This window comes from Manis javanica, chromosome 16, assembly GCF_040802235.1.
Source record: "Manis javanica isolate MJ-LG chromosome 16, MJ_LKY, whole genome shotgun sequence".
NCBI lineage: Eukaryota > Metazoa > Chordata > Mammalia > Pholidota > Manidae > Manis > Manis javanica.
Window position 1 is genome coordinate 65144584 of NC_133171.1, and position 16092 is coordinate 65160675.

A 16092-nucleotide genomic window follows, 5' to 3' on the forward strand; every position below is an offset into this window, starting at 1 on the left:
TTAAAACTGCGTGGCAGGAGTTTTCCCAGGATACAGCACGGCGTAATATTGCAGCAGGGAACCATCAATGGAACCTAGACATGTTAATGGGCTCTGGACCCTACTTAGGGCAGCACAATCAGGTCAACTACCCTCCCTCGGTTTACTTACAGATTTCCACAGCCGCGGTCAGAGCTTGGAAGACCTTACAAGGCACAGGGGATCTACAGGGTCAGCTTTCTAAGGTGTTGCAGGGGCCTAATGAGCCCTATGCAGATTTTCTCGCGAGGTTGATGCAAACTGCTGGTAGGATCTTTGGAGATGCAGAAACAGCCATGCCCTTAGTCAAACAGTTAGCGTATGAGCAAGCAAACAAATGGTGTAAGGAAGCCATTCGGCCATGGAAAAATAAAGACTTAAACACCTATATTAAGGTATGTAGAGACATAAACGATAGTGTAGTTCAAGGGCAAGTGATGGCCACTGCAATAACTCAAGGACTGCGCAATGCACGCGGTGGAGCCACCCCTCCAGGGGCATGCTTCTATTGTAAGCAGCCAGGTCATTTGAAGAGGGACTGCCTCAAGCTAGGGGGACCAGGAGGTAATGCCGCACCCATCAGGCAACCTCGACTGTGCCCTAGGTGCAGAAAAGGGAACCATTGGGCAAATGAGTGTAGATCAGTGGCTGATGTAGAAGGACGCCCACTGCCTCCACAGCAGCCAAAAAACGGGAGGCGGGGCCCCACACCTCAGGGCCCGCAAATGTATGGGGTGATTCAGCAAATCCCCCAAACGCGTTATCACCTGACCGATCAGAGCACTCACAAGGAGGCGGAGAACCAAGGAGAGCCACAACAGGGAGTGTCGGACTGGACATCCGTGCCACCACCCGCCTCGTATTGACCCCAGAAATGGGAGTTCAAGTAGTGGAGTCTGATTACAGGGGGCCCTTAAAGAGGGGGGTGGTGGGACTCCTTTTAGGCCGCAGTTCTACCACTAGAGCAGGCTTGATAGTCCATCCTGGAGTGATAGATCCAGATTTTGAGGGAATAGTAAAGGTGATGGTCTCCTCCCCATGAGGCATTACCGCCATAAATCCAGGAGACCGCATCACTCAAATTCTTATGCTTCCCAGTAACCATGACAATTTTGACAGTAAGAAGGTCATAAGGGGGACCTCTAGCTTTGAGTCATCCGGGGCTTCACTAGCTTGTGTCATGCTAGAATTAGGGGACCGGCCTATGTATGTAATCCAAATTAGAGGCAGGGAGTTTGTGAGGCTGTTAGATACCGGGGCAGATCGCAGCATCATCAGGGAAGAAGAGTGGCCTAAAGACTGGCCTCTAAATCGAGCTGCACAAACACTGAGAGGTCTGGGGATAGCCCAGGCACCAATGTACAGTGCAGCCACACTGCCATGGAAGGACTTAGAGGGGCATCACGGTGTTATTCAACCATACATCCTAAAAATGCCTATGTCCCTATGGGGACGAGATGTGTTAACACAAATGAATTTTAAACTAACCACAGAGACTTTTTACAGTGAGCAGTCTAATGCCATAATGAAAAGACAGGGGTACGCAGGCACTAGAGGACTAGGGAAGGCTCTCCAAGGGAAAGAACAACCAATCCTTTTAGCAGGGAGATCGCCCAAAGGGCCCGGAAGACCAGGATTGGATTTTTCTTCGGGGCCACTGAGGGAAAACAGCCTATAGAAATAACATGGCAGTCAAAAAGGCCCGTGTGGGTACCTCAGTGGCCCCTCACCAAAGAAAAGAAGGAAGCAGCCCACACTTTAGTACAAGAACAGATAGCAGCTGGTCACCTCCAGCCCTCTACCTCTCCATGGAACACACCTATTTTTGTAATTAGGAAAAAGTCTGGCAAGTGGAGATTACTCCATGATCTCAGGGCAGTGAACAGACAGATGGAGCTTATGGGACCTGTACAATTAGGCCTTCCTCTCCCTGTGGCTCTGCCCAGAGGATGGAATTCAATAGTGATAGATATCAAAGACTGTTTCTTCTCCATCCCACTTCACCCCAGAGACTGTCAAAGGTTTGCCTTTACCGTGCCAGCAGTGAATCATAGTTGTCCTGATGAGCGATATGAGTGGATAGTATTGCCACAGGGCATGGCTAATAGCCCCACCATGTGTCAGATGTATGTAAAGAAGGCCTTACAAACTGTCAGGAAACAGTTTCCCCTCATAATCATCTATCACTATACGGATGACATTTTGCTGTGCAGTGAAGAGGAGAGACAACTGGAGTTGGCTCTCTGTTTCCTGCAGGAACATTTTGAGGAGTGGAACCTTAAAATAGCCCCTGAAAAGATCCAAACATCCAAAGTAAAGGAATATTTAGGAATGAGATTGGGAAACACAATGGCCAGGCCATTAAAGGTAACCATAAGGACAGATCACCTGAAAACTCTAAATGATTTTCAAAAACTACTGGGAGACATTAATTGGGTTCGTCCATATTTGAAACTCACCAGTGAAGAGCTAAGTCCCTTATATGACCTCCTGAGGGGAGAACCTGATCTGGCCTCCCCTCGATCACTCACTGAAGAGGCGAGAAAAGCTATAACATTGGTTCAGTCACGCCTGCAGTTAGCGCAAGTCGAGCGGATTGATTACTCCAAACCAATTGCCTTCATAGTGCTCCCTAGTAATCATAGCCCCACAGGTGTATTGTGGCAAGAGGGCCCTATGCTATGGGTCTACTTGGCACATTCGCCCGGGAAGATCCTGGATTGGTATCCCCAAAGTGTGGCCGAGCTGATCTTGAAAGGTGTCAGGGTATCCACAGAGACGTTCGGTGCCCCTCCAAATACCATCATTACCCCATATACTGCAAAACAAATTGAATGTCTTACCGCCTGCTGTGATGTATGGGCTATCGCCTGCACCATATCTAGTGCCACCTTCGATAATCATTATCCAAAATTCCCCTGGCTCCAGTTTTGCCTAGCTAACCCGATCATTTTCCCTAAAACTACCAGGAGGGAACCCATTCCTAGGGCTAAGGTAGTCTTTACCGACGGCTCTAAGGATGGCACCGCCACAATAGTTACCAATGGACAATCATGGACCCTCACATTCCCAGCGACATCCGCCCAGCAGGTAGAGCTGCTGGCAGTGGTGCAGGCCTTTAAATTATTTCCCCATGAGCCATTTAACCTCCTGTCAGACAGTCAATATGTAGTTAACTCAGTTACCATTATAGAAAATGCAGGGCACGTTAGACAGACATCGCCAGTCGCCGGAACACTTAGAAGCTTGCAACACCTTATCTGGGATCGGGTCCATCCTTTCTTTATTGGACATATCAGGGCTCATACTCCACTCCCAGGCCCGCTTGCCGAAGGAAATAGGAGAGCGGACAAACTAACCCGCTGCCCATACATCCTGGCTTTAGCCAACCCGGTAGAACAGGCCACTAATTACCACAAGCTCTTTCATGTTAATTCCACCACCTTACGGATGAAATATCCTATTACAAGGGAGCAAGCGAGAGCCATAGTTCTCAGCTGTAAATGGTGCGTTGCTCTCCTACCCCTACCATCTCAAGGCATAAACCCAAAAGGACCACTACCAAACCACCTGTGGCAAATGGATGTCACACACATCCCCGAATTTGGGAACATGAAATATGTTCATGTGTCTGTTGACACATGCTCAGGAGTAATATTCGCCTCCTGCCACACGGGCAAAAAAGTCCGAGATGTTATTTCCCACTGCCTACAGGCATTCTCTGCCTGGGGCATGCCTAAACACCTGAAGACTGACAATGGACCAGCATATACATCCCGACCGTTTCTGACATTTACTCAGACTCTAAACATTGCTCATACAACGGGCATTCCATACAACCCTCAAGGACAGGGTGTAGTAGAGCGCACACACAGAACACTCAAGGCCACTCTAATAAAACAAAAAGGGGGAATAGGGGCAGACTACAAATCCCCTAAAGATGAACTTAATACCATCCTATTTATATTAAATTTTTTGACATTGGACATAAACGGCCAGAGTGCGGCTGAAAGACACAGTCAGTCTGCCAACCCTGACAGGAAACCCAAAGTACTGTGGAAAGACATGCTGGAAGGTAACTGGAAAGGCCCGGACCCAGTACTTATCTGGACCCGAGGCTCTGTTTGTGTTTTCCCGCAGGGCCAACACCAACCTATCTGGGTACCGGAGCGATAACGTGAGGCGAGTGGAAAACTCAAGGATGGAAGAACAGAATACTGATGCTGATAGCGCTCATGATCCTAGGGTGGACCCTGCTGCCAGCAAGACCCAAGCAGAGACAGCTATGGGGAGTAGTAAAGGCATGGCCACTGCCACTGCCCCTGAGTAACCTATCAGCAGAGACTTTGAACAGCCTGTCGCAAGATCTTGGTGAACCAGCGCGTGGACATTCTCCAGGAACAACTGGATTTGCTCGGTCAGACATGGCATTTGGGCTGTGTCGGTTCCTACACTGGACTGTGTGTTTCCAGCATTCTGTTCAACAACTTCTCTCAGGCTGCGAACCTATCCCGACAGCTGGGACACTTGCTGAACACAAACTGGTCTAGCGAACTCGAGGAGCTTACCGCGCAGCTAAGATTAGAAATCATGAATGTTAGCTCCATGTCTCAATCAGCTATGACAGTGTTTGATGCCGAAAGGCTTGGTCCGGGGTGGGAGTTATGGGTGTGATTGTGATCGCTGGACTGCTGCTTCTTGGCAGGGCAATTTGCTCTGTGCAGCAGCAGCAATTACAGGATAGACGAGTGCTGTTGCAAGCGATGGCTGCCCTGGAAGAAGGCGTCTCCCCAAATATATGGTGGCTTCAGATGTTGGATCAGTAGCCAGAGACGGGTACGATCTGGAGCTGCGCATACCAACCTAAGACAGGGCACAGACCAGAGCTGTCTGCTGCCTGAGGACGGGTAAGAATGCTGAAGACTCTGGGCAACCTAAGACAGGCATGATCAAAAGGCCATGCATTATATCAAACAAGAAGGGGGAGATGTGAGGGCCGGGCCCCTGGCCAGGGCTCGGTCCCGGGGCTGATCCACCGCGGCTCCCTTGCCCAGTGGTAGTTCTAAGACCTGGTATTTTAGCCTCGTCACCAGCTGGAGAAGATGGCTCCCATTTCCTGCTCACCACCCTTTCCCCTCTTCCCTGTTGGGGATTGGCCCAGCAGACTTCCGTACCCGTGCACAGCTCGTGCTGCCCACTTAGAGTGGCGCGTGACACCTATCCGCTTAAAGGTCACACATGATACTGTCCCGGATTGGTTGGGTAACTGAATATAAGGGAGCCTGCCAGGAGGGAGGAGAGCTTCCCGACAACTGCTGTAACCACCGCGAGAGATTAGACAATAAAGCCTAGAGAAGAATCAAGACCTTGAGTGTGTTGCTTCGGTCCCTGAAGGGTCGCGACATTTAGGAACTGCTTTCAGAGAAAAATACATTTGTATTTTTTTAAGTAAAAAAACAAACAAATTCTTTGAAATATGACACTACCATGGTGTTTGTCTGAAAGAACTACATATCTGGCAAATTGTATGTTACTGACATTGCCACATCAATAACCACAAGAAGATGTAAGAGTAACAAATACTATCATATAGTAAGTACTTTTATTTTTTCTAGCGGCCATGTTAAAAAAGTAGAAATAAACAAATGAAATTAATTTTAATGTTTTTACCTCAAATATTATTTCAACATGCAACCAATAAAAAAATTGAGATACTGCTTTTTCTTTTTGAACAAAGTTTTATAAATATGTGCTAATGGCTATAATGACTGTTGTTTTGGATAGCGCACCACAACGTTCTCGGAGAAAAGGAAAGAATTCTCTTTCACGCTGTAATCTCTGTAGATTTTTTGAGTGGGAGAATTCCCAACACGCAGACTGAAAACAAAGTATGTTTCCTCCTTTAGGTCAAAGAGTGTGATTATTATATCACAGGTTTTTTTGTTTGAGCAGGAGGTGGAGACGGACTTACTTCTAAAACAAGCCACCACCAACACCCGTCCCCCCAACAAACAAAAAAGGATTTGACGAAATTTACACTTTATTAAAGAGAGAAATAAAAATCTTGATGGTAGAAAAGTTCTGTTAACTTGGTTGACTAAAGCCTAATGGAATAATGCTGAAGTTGTGAGTTTCGTCTCCCTATAGACCCTCTGTTATTTTTCCTTTTTACCATGGAAGTTTTCTGTTGGTGTTAGATGTAAGCGGGTAGTAGAATACGACGCATTAGTCCGGTGCTGATTAGAGTATGGGATGCGGATGCGGTGTCAGGATCACCCTGCTAGCAATTGACGGGCCACATCCGAGAACGAGTGCAGAATCTCTTGGAGTGAAGGCCCAAAACTGGGTTTAATACTCCCCAGTGATTCTCCTGAGGCTAGAATTTGAGAAACATTTCCTTTAAGAAGCTCCAGATATTTTGGACAATTCTTCCCTCCCTCTCCCTTGTAAATCGCTTCCAGCCCAACGGACAGTGAATTAAACGAGGTCGTGTCGTGTAGCAGGCGGACTCCCCTTAATGAGTTCAGCGTCAATAAACTTTTGTAAGAGAAATATGTGTATGCCCACAAGTGAAGGTCTCTTTTGCTTATTTGTGTTCCTTTTCACAGCTTCACCTAGGTTTTCCTCCCACGCTCTTCCACTCTGCCCCAGCTTCTGCAGTCAATCCAGGAACACCTAGAAAGGAGATCCGCCTGTTCAAAGAGATCGCCCCAAAGTTGCCAGTTCCCTCTGCTCCCTGAACATCTTCTCCCTCTTCTGATAAGTTTGTTACCCGGGATTCCTCACAACTCTAAACAGTTTCTGAGTCTCGGTGCTGTTCTGAGATTGACGCGCACCGGTGACACGCGAGCTGGATGGGGAGATAGAGGCTGAATCACTTTGGCGGACGTCAAGGCTAATCTTTGCTGAGATCGCAGATCTGATAGCCTACGGAAGACGCGGTGATTTCCATGGTCCACTGTCACCCATTTTTTTTTAAAAATTATTTCTCCAGTTGACTCCCTTCTCTTTCCTTCATGCTCAGGAAAGAAAAGTGTGAAGGAGAACCAGAAGAGTGAGAGCCCTGCCCAGTGGAGGAAAAATTAATAAAGAAAATACTGGTCAATTTTTATTTACATTTTCTTTGATGCATCTTCTATTTTTTAAACCTAGTATTTCCTTTTTTGTACACCATAAATTCACATTTTTGTACACCATAAAAATGTACAATTCAGTGGTTTTTAGTATATTCACAGACTCATGCAATCATTCACCATTATCTAATTTCAAAACATTGTTATCATCCCCAAATAAACTCTGTACCCTTCCCCAGCTCCTGGCAACTACTAATACTACTTCTATGGATTTGCCTATTCTGGATATTTCATGTAAATGGAATCATGCAGTATGCTGCCTTGTGCATCTGGCTTCTTTGACTTGTAACTCGTATCAGAACTTCATTATTGTTTATGGTCGAAAAATAATTCTTGTTTTGATTTTTAAAGTTGTCTTTACAAAGTTCTCTTTCAAACAACTCCCTTTCTTAGCATTAGTGAAAGAATGGAGATAAAAAGGATGAAATTTTTGAAGAGACATTTTGAGTAACCAGATTTACTTGGACTGCCCACACTGTGCTGTCCGGAAGTACCTTGCAGGTTGAAGAGTCAGGTCAGATGAATTAATCTTTCGAAGGACTCGAATAATTTGTTTTAGTTTATCAATTTGAAACGCCTGTACAAAGAAGGATGGATACTTTTCTAAAAGTGGGTAAGCCAAGCCAGCCAGGAGTGGAACCTAGAATCTTCTGATCCGTAGTCAGACACATTATCTACTGCACCACTGTCCCCTCACGACTGCAAGGTTGGGGTTTATATGTATTACTCATTAAATCATTGAGGAAAATGGTTGATTGGTAATGCATTTTAAACAGAAATGAATTGAATGACTAAAACCTGTGGATTCTGAAAAACTGACTAATTGTCTTTGTGGTCAATTTGTATAAGACGCATTAGCCTAAATTATTTATTTTATGAAATAATTTTCTGCTTTGAAGCACCATGTACGTGATAGGACTGTCGTTCGCCTTTTTGAAATTAATGCAGTCCATTCATCTGTTCACCAAGCAATTATATTTTTCTTATATACTTAGATTCTGATGCTGTGTGTGGGTTAATAATTAGTGATACACATAATTTTAAATTTTGACATAATGAAAAAGAAAGAATAAAATACATTATTGCAGTATTCAATCATGTTTTCCATCTCACTGTCCAAAGAGCCATAATTCATTATGGAGGAAATAATTTCAGACTCTATACAGCAGAAAAGAGATTCAGAAACACTCACCTCACAAATTAGGCCAAATGGAGGCAAGAATTTCAGTAAAACTAAACATTTTAAGAACCAAATTCCCATGGTTAATACAATTATAAAATTAAAGAATACCAATAATCATTACATAAATTGGCTAGCTATACTTAAGGGCTCAGTGTAGACGAAATAAACACGTAGAAATACAAAAGTATTTATAAGTGAAGGTGGTCCTGTCCTTTAATAAGGGCGAGAAACAAGAAGAGTTTCGTTCCAAGTGCAGCCGGGCTGCACATCGTCTTCATCAGGACTCACTAAACTGCCTTTGCCAAGTGTTATCTTCTCTTTGTCTTAACTTCGTAATTTCTCTACAATGTTTCAAAAAGCGCTTGGCACCCATATACAAACGATATTTACAGTCCTAGATCTTCCCATTAGTCTGTTTCTTGTGTGCTTGCTCTTTTTTTTTTTTAATACCACAGAAGTCTTTAAGGAAGCCACCCACATTTCTACTATGAGCACGGACACTGTTATCCCAAACTTTGGAAAACAAAATTTCCTGTTTTGCTTTACCATTGAGGTCCGAAGCTGCTGCTTTCAGATTTAACTATTTCAATGCAAAGCAAACAGCTATTCTGAACGCAAAGTCTCGAGCTTTGCGTGGACTGCAGGGAAGCTGTAGATGGTAGGACGGAAGGAAGCACCGCATGCTCATGGTCTGACTCACAAATGCCCAGCTTGGAGATGATGTGAGACAAAACACACAAAGTGGTCGTGAGGGAAAAGATGGGTGTCGTGGTGGAAAAACCACGGCATTTTCTGAAGGATTCAAAGTTTTACGAGATCACAACAGTGCGAAACGCTGAGAGCAGGATTATGAACCTGCATGGGGAGCTCCCATTGGATTTCAAGTCCAACTCCTTAACCACTCAGCCATCACAGCCTCACCCAGCACACCCCTCATAAATGAAACACCACAGCCACAAAAGACTCCGATTTATAGTGTTTTGTATCAAAGTTGGTCGCTCCTGTTTATTTGGTATGTTTATTTTAAGCAGTATACGCAAGGAGCTCGCTCCCCAAACCCCTCCATCAGATTTCTTCACTCAGCCCCTTCTCAGCCTCATCCAGCTTGACCCCATCTTTACAGGCCCCAGGCTGTGAAATATCACCTCTTTGAGAGAAAGCAATACTCCAGCATCACAAGAATCCTTGATTTTCAGGAATTTTCTATAGTCTACATGGATTGCATCGTCAGTTGGCAGGCAATGAAGTAAGGGATTGTATTGAGTGTGCCCAGTATCCTACTCAACTGTGCTCTCTCTCCATAGACAAATACTATGTTTTGCTGCTATGGAGAACAATTTGACAGGATCTACCAATATTTCAAATGCATATAACCTTCGATACAGCATTTCCACAAATGTACAAGATATACTTGCACACCTCAGAGAATATATTGTGTTAGAGCTTATTCTCTGCAGCATTAGTTATAATAGCATGATTGGAAAAAACCAAATTATTCAGAATTATTTAACTAGATAAGTTATGGCATTACTACACAGTGGAGTGCTATGTATATTTTAAAAAACAAGGATGGTCATTATTTACACACACATATTTTGAAATAAAAGCAAGGTTCATATCCATCTGTATAAAACAGAGAGATATTATTTTAGATTACATATGCATGTTTCAAAAAATCTCTCCAGGATAATCAGTAAACTCATGACAACCGTAACCAGTTGAGGGGCTGGAGACTAAGGAGAAGGAATTGCTTGGGATAAGCAGGAGGGAGAAGGTAATGCATGTCATTTTAGACTTTGGATGTTACCTATTAAAAGATTTACATAAAAGCTCAAGAACCGGCTGAAGATGAGCCATGTGTTGGTTTCATTGGTTTAATTTCCAGTGCCTCTGATGGAACACTTTGGAGATTTAAACAATCTTGAGAGGAAGACTGTGGAATCCACTAACGAATTAAAAGGCTCTTTTGATATGTTTGTGGTTCTTTCTCAGCTAGATCTTGATTTTTTTCCCCTAGTCCTTCTACTTACCAAGGAAATCAGGAGTCCTGAAGGAAAACAAAACAAAAAAACAGAGAAAGATCATTTTTTTAAAATGATGCTATCCAAAAACAAGTCACTGCTCATCCAATCCTTTCTCCTCCCTGGGAGTTTAACTTTAGTTGTAGATTCTTTTCAGTTCTAAACAGTTTCTCAGCCTCTCCATGCCACCATGAACCCTTCTTCTACACATCAACATCCTCCAGATGTTCCTTCTCTTTCCTCCAGGAGTGGCTCCTGCTACAAAAGTCCAAATGAGTGTGGGTGCTATCCAAAGGGAAAGAAGTTGGAGAAAGTATTGGTCAATTATTATCATTTCCTTTAAAGCTTCTTTGATTTTAAAATTTGTTCGAGTTTTTCTCAGTCATCATTCTTTCTCAACTTCAGGAAGAAGTGGGAGATAAAAAATCTTAGAAGATGGCTCCTTTGATGGCTCTGCAGACTTGGACTCAACTGACAGCCAAAGCTCCATGGTGGGGTAACATTTTCCCATGTGAAAAATCAACTCAGGATAATTTCCTTTCAAAGTACTTTAATAATTTGTAACAGCATCACTTCCATGAACAATGTAGTAAGAAAGATGTATTTCAGAAAAACAAAAGAAAGCAGACAGCCAGGTGTGGAGTCATGACTCGTCAGACCTGTGACCCATTGCTCCACTGGCCTCCTTGCACAGGAGGTCCATATCAATTTATCTTTGGCTATTTATGCTTGAGTTCAGAAAAGGAAATGAAAGTTTTAGGGGTTTCTATAAAGTTAATGTGTTCCCCCAAAATTGATATGTTGAAATCTAATACCTAATGTGATGGTATTGGGGTAGGGAGGGGGAATTTGGGATGTGTTAGGTTTTCATGAATGGGATTAGGCTCTTATGAAAGAGACCCCAGAGAGTTCATTCACCATTTGCTCCATGTGCAGAAGACTAATAATAGCCAGGAAGTCAGGAAACAAACTTTTACCAGGCTTGGAATTTACTCATGCTATGATCTTGGACTTCCCAGCCTCCAAAACTGTGAGAAATAAATGTGTTATTTAAGCCACCCAGTTTGTGGTATCATTGTCATAGCAGCCCAAGTGGGGTAAGACTGGGATAGAGACACAAGTGAGACCCACAGGACTGAGCCAGTTGTGGCAAGACAGACTCATTTACCTTATAATTAGTTTCCATACTATACATCTGCCTAAAATGTCCATATTTAAAAGAGTAATCAGGTTTCAACTTTAGAGCATATGGTAAGGTGGTAGAGGTCTTGTGTACTAACTGGAGAGTTGATATACCCCTGAAGTAGAGTATATACTGCCAAATTCACCAGCTGAAAGCCCACTGCTTTTCATGGTCTTTATGCTTAAGTATAGATAAAATAGCACTAATAATAATAGCTGCATACCAGGTGCCCTGGTATGTGTTAATTTACTTTATTAATAAAATGACATCTGGAATAGCTGATGCAATTGGAGTAATCACCTGACAAAACGATAACTTTACAATAGTCTTTATAATAACTCACTGTCATTCTCCATAATCAATTTGTCTTCTTTAGTTGAATAAGAGAATTGAATAGCGATATTGTGGAAATCTCTGCCCCTGCATCTTTCAAGTCTCTGATGTTGGCACTAATTTCTGCAGTCCCTTCACTAATACCAATATTGCTTTTGGCTTGCTATTTTAATAGAGGGATTTCTAGTGGCTTCACTTGGTCTTTTTTGTCATAATAGCCTTTACTCTGTCAGTCACAGAAAAAAAGATTCTATCTGAAACTGGGGAAATCACCACAGGACTGGTTCAAGGACCCACTGTGCCCACAATGAAATGGAGCAGAGACAAAACATCATTGATTGTCAGACACTATTGATTCATAAGTCCCTACTGTTACTGAACCAAACAAGCCTGGGTACACTCACTTGACATGCAGCAAGCCAAACACTGACACTGGGATGTAGTGAAAGAAAGGGGGAATTTATTTCAGGGCACTATGCAAGGAGAATGGGTGGCTAACGATCAAAGTCCTGAACTCTCCTTGGTTTACAAGCAGGGGTTTTGAAGGGCAAAATAATGGAAAAGGGTTGGTGGTTGTGTGAAGTTCATACCCATTCATCTGACTGGTCAGTGGCGAAGTGAAAAGGGATTGTTTCAATAATCTTAGTCATCAATGTTTTGGCTCCACCCAGTCTGGGGTCTAAGTGCTTTTGGTCAGCAGGTGGCTCATCTGCAAAAATGTTCCTGCAAAACATTTCAAGGATCCATGAGTCAGGAGTTTATCTGTGGCCTCGATGGGAAACTAAGAGTCCTATGTCTATTTAGTTTGCTTTACCTTGGTTTGCAAACCCCCATTTTCTTAAATCTCTAACTACTCAGTCTAATTCCAACATTCTGCGGCATTATTGAGGGACTTGGAATTCTCCTTGACTTATTAATGAGAAGTCTGAGAGAGGCCTATCCAAAAGGGACTGCCTGTGTGGCTACACTACTTAGCCTGGTGGACAGCAGTGATGTTTTATATCTCTAGCCATTAATGCCAGTTCAGGGCCATGGTCTAATAATTCCTGAAAAATCTATTTCCTTTTCCCTAATGCACAGTCATTTTGGTAATCGATGCAGGTCTCTTTAGGAAAGGCTAGAAGGAAAAATACCAGTATTAATTTTTAGCAATGTGCCAGTGGTCTTTCTCAAGGGACATAGGACTTCTTTCAGTTCAAAACCGGCTAGCGTCTGGGAGCTCATACAGATCAAGTTCAAGGTGCTCTCAGAGCTGATTTCTGGTGAGACCTCCCTTCATAGCTTGTAGATGACCACCTCTTACTGCATCCTCACATGGCCTTTCCTCTGTGCATACATGGAAAGAAAGATTTCTGTTGTGTCTTTCTGGTCTTATAAGGATACTAGTAGAATTGGATGAAGCCATACCCTTACGACCACATTTAACTGTATTTACCTCCCTAAAGACCTTATTTCCAAATACTCACATTAGGGGTTAGGGCTTAAACATATAAATTTTCAGGGGATACAATCCAGTCCATAACAACATCCACTAGTCTTTGGCAATTAAGTGTCAACATTTGCTCTCTGTCACCCTGTAATCCAATACAGGTAACTGTATTTACCTCCCTAAAGACCTCATTTCCAAATACTCACATTAGGGGTTAAGGCTTAAACATATAAATTTTCAGGGGATACAATCCAGTCCATAACAACATCCATCTAGTCTTTGGCAATTAAGTGTCAACATTTGCTCTCTGTCACCCTGTAATCCAATCATCTCCATTATGTTTAGGGATTCCAGTTCAATGGTAGCAGGTCCCACTATAATTTCTGGCCTATAAGGAAGTTACCAGAGAGCAATTCAAGGCTTCTGGGGCTCCCCTTATGAATTTATTCCTTACAATTTTGGGGAAAGTTAGCTTCTGTGGAGAAGCCCATGATAAATCCATTCTAGAATTTTAAGTTTCTTAAGACTTAAGAAATTCTGCTCTGCAGTATACCAAGGAAGTATTGATATTTTACTGTCATTTAATTGAACCCTAACTTTGGGTCCATGTATTAATAATTTATTAATTATAACTTTATAATTAATAAATTATAATGAATTAGATTTTAAGGGATTGTTTCAATAATCTTAGTCCTTAGAAGGAAAAATACCAGTATAAATGGAGGACAATTTGACAAGATTTACCAATATTTCAAATGCATATAACCTTTGATACAGCATTTCCACAAATGTACAAGATATACTTGCACACCTCAGAGAATATATTATGTTTGAGCTTATTCTCTGCAGCATTAGTTGCAATAGCATGATTGGAAAAAAACCAAATTATTCAGAATAAGTTATGGCATTACTACACAGTGGAGTGCTATTTATATTTAAAAAAATGAGAATGGTCATTATGTACACACATATATTTTGAAATAAAAGCAAGGTTTTTTTTGGATCTCATGCTCTTCTATCATAGTTAAACTGGTAACATGATATTAAAGCAAAATATATTTTTTAAAATAAAAGGTATATATGCCAACCAAATTGACAATATTTGACAACAAAATGTAACTGGCAACAGTTGCTCTTGATAAGACTCAGACTGAGAACAGAGCTTTCTAACAAGGTTCCCAAGCCCGTGAATTAAATTATCAACTCAGGTATCACTGCCTAATTAGACCATATCAATGCATTTCAGGTAATGCAACTTTATATTCCTTCCATCTTGATCCTATACCCTTAAGATCTATTCTCATTCAAATTTTCCAGGTTTATATCAGTATAAATTGGCAAAATCATTAAATTCTTTTGATGCATGTCACACCTTATCATGGACCATACATTGTGCTTGACCATCTGGGGTCTCAAGAAAGGGGAGAGGTGGTAGTGATAGATCCTGAGGAGTACAGCAGAGCTTAGCAAGACAACTATCTCAGAGAGGCCATTGCAAAGTCCTCATGCAAGGAGACACTAACCTTCTCAGGCTGGGATAGAAGGGCTGCTTCTACCAGTTAACACCAGGAGTTGTAAACTAGGTGTTGAAATGTATGATAATTTCCATAAATGTGGTTGAAAGAGGTGATATCTCCCACCTTTTAACTTATTTCATTCTAGAAAAAAATCCATTCTATTCTTCAATATTCTTAATTTTTAGCAAAATATCTAACTAAAATGCAGACCCACTTATCACTAGAGTAAAATGCAGTTTACTCTTCCTTTTTTACTATCCTATCCCTATTCATCTCCCAAGATAGGAATTTATCTTTTACCTGAATCAGTTCCTTTTTTAACAATATATTTAGAAAGCCTTGTTATCAGTATGAGTCTGTCAAGAGCAACTGTTGTCAGTTACATTTTGTTGTCAAATATTGCAAATTTGGTTGACATATACATCTTATATTTAAATATATACATATATATTTGCTTTAACATCAAGTTTCCAGTTTAATTCTGAAAGAAGAGCCTGAGATCTCAGGAGGAGATGACAATATCTTGTCTTTACTTTTGTTTGCACCAGCTATAAGTTTGGTCTATAGAACAGTAAAACAAAGATATCATGATTCTGTAAGAAAGACTTATAAATGATTCTGAGTTCCTTGAGGGCAAAGGCTATTCTTTGTGCATTTGTATTCTGTGCCAGAGATGGTGGTGTTCTCTAAATGTTTCATCTGCTTCCCTATATTTCTCAGAAGCCTGCTTACACTACGCTTACAACTGCATACAATTGACTACTTCTGGTCAATTGTATGCAGACGAAGTGACAAGACTGTGGGAGAAAGGGCTTCCGACCCTCTCCTGAGCTCAGGCCGCTCAATTCTTGTTCCCAAAGAGTCATTTTCTGTCACCAAGAGATGAATATCAGGGTGCATTGCAGGGACAGAGAAACACGGGGAGGTCTTGAAATGAAATTCTCCAGTTGTGGTAATCATTTCACAATAAATGTAAGTCAAATCATTGTCGTACACCTTAAACTTATACAGTGCTGTGTATCAATTACATCTCAGTAAAACTACACAAATTCTTATTTTAAAAGCGTATCATTAATTCACACACACACACTCACACACACACACAAAAAAAAAATACAGAGAAAAGAAAAAGACATCCCCCAAGATGCTGTGATAGCTTTCCATGCCTGGAATCTGTGTAAGAATCTGAGCCTTGCGTGAAAGGCTTTGCTTGGTTATGAGGGGTTTTTTTTCTTCATAGATAGTAGAAAAGAGGAAGGCACCGGGACAATGGGC

General features: G+C 42.0%; 1 protein-coding gene and 1 non-coding gene across 9 annotated transcripts in view; both read right to left on the reverse strand.

Moving 5' to 3' along the window:
• LOC108400702 (histone H2A type 1-H) overlaps positions 1 to 16092 on the reverse strand; it is a 113061-nt gene that overhangs the window by 47356 nt on the left and 49613 nt on the right. Inside the window, exon 2 of one of the 8 annotated variants that reach the window (XM_073224542.1) lies at positions 12312 to 12594. The exons of the other annotated variants lie outside the window; for them this stretch is intronic. The gene's annotated coding sequence lies outside the window, so the exon portion shown is untranslated. Of the gene's footprint in view, positions 1 to 12311; positions 12595 to 16092 lie in introns of those variants that run through there. 8 annotated transcript variants of the gene reach the window in all.
• Positions 9168 to 9250, reverse strand: TRNAS-UGA (transfer RNA serine (anticodon UGA)). Its single transcript has one exon. It is a non-coding gene; the product is annotated as a tRNA-Ser (tRNA).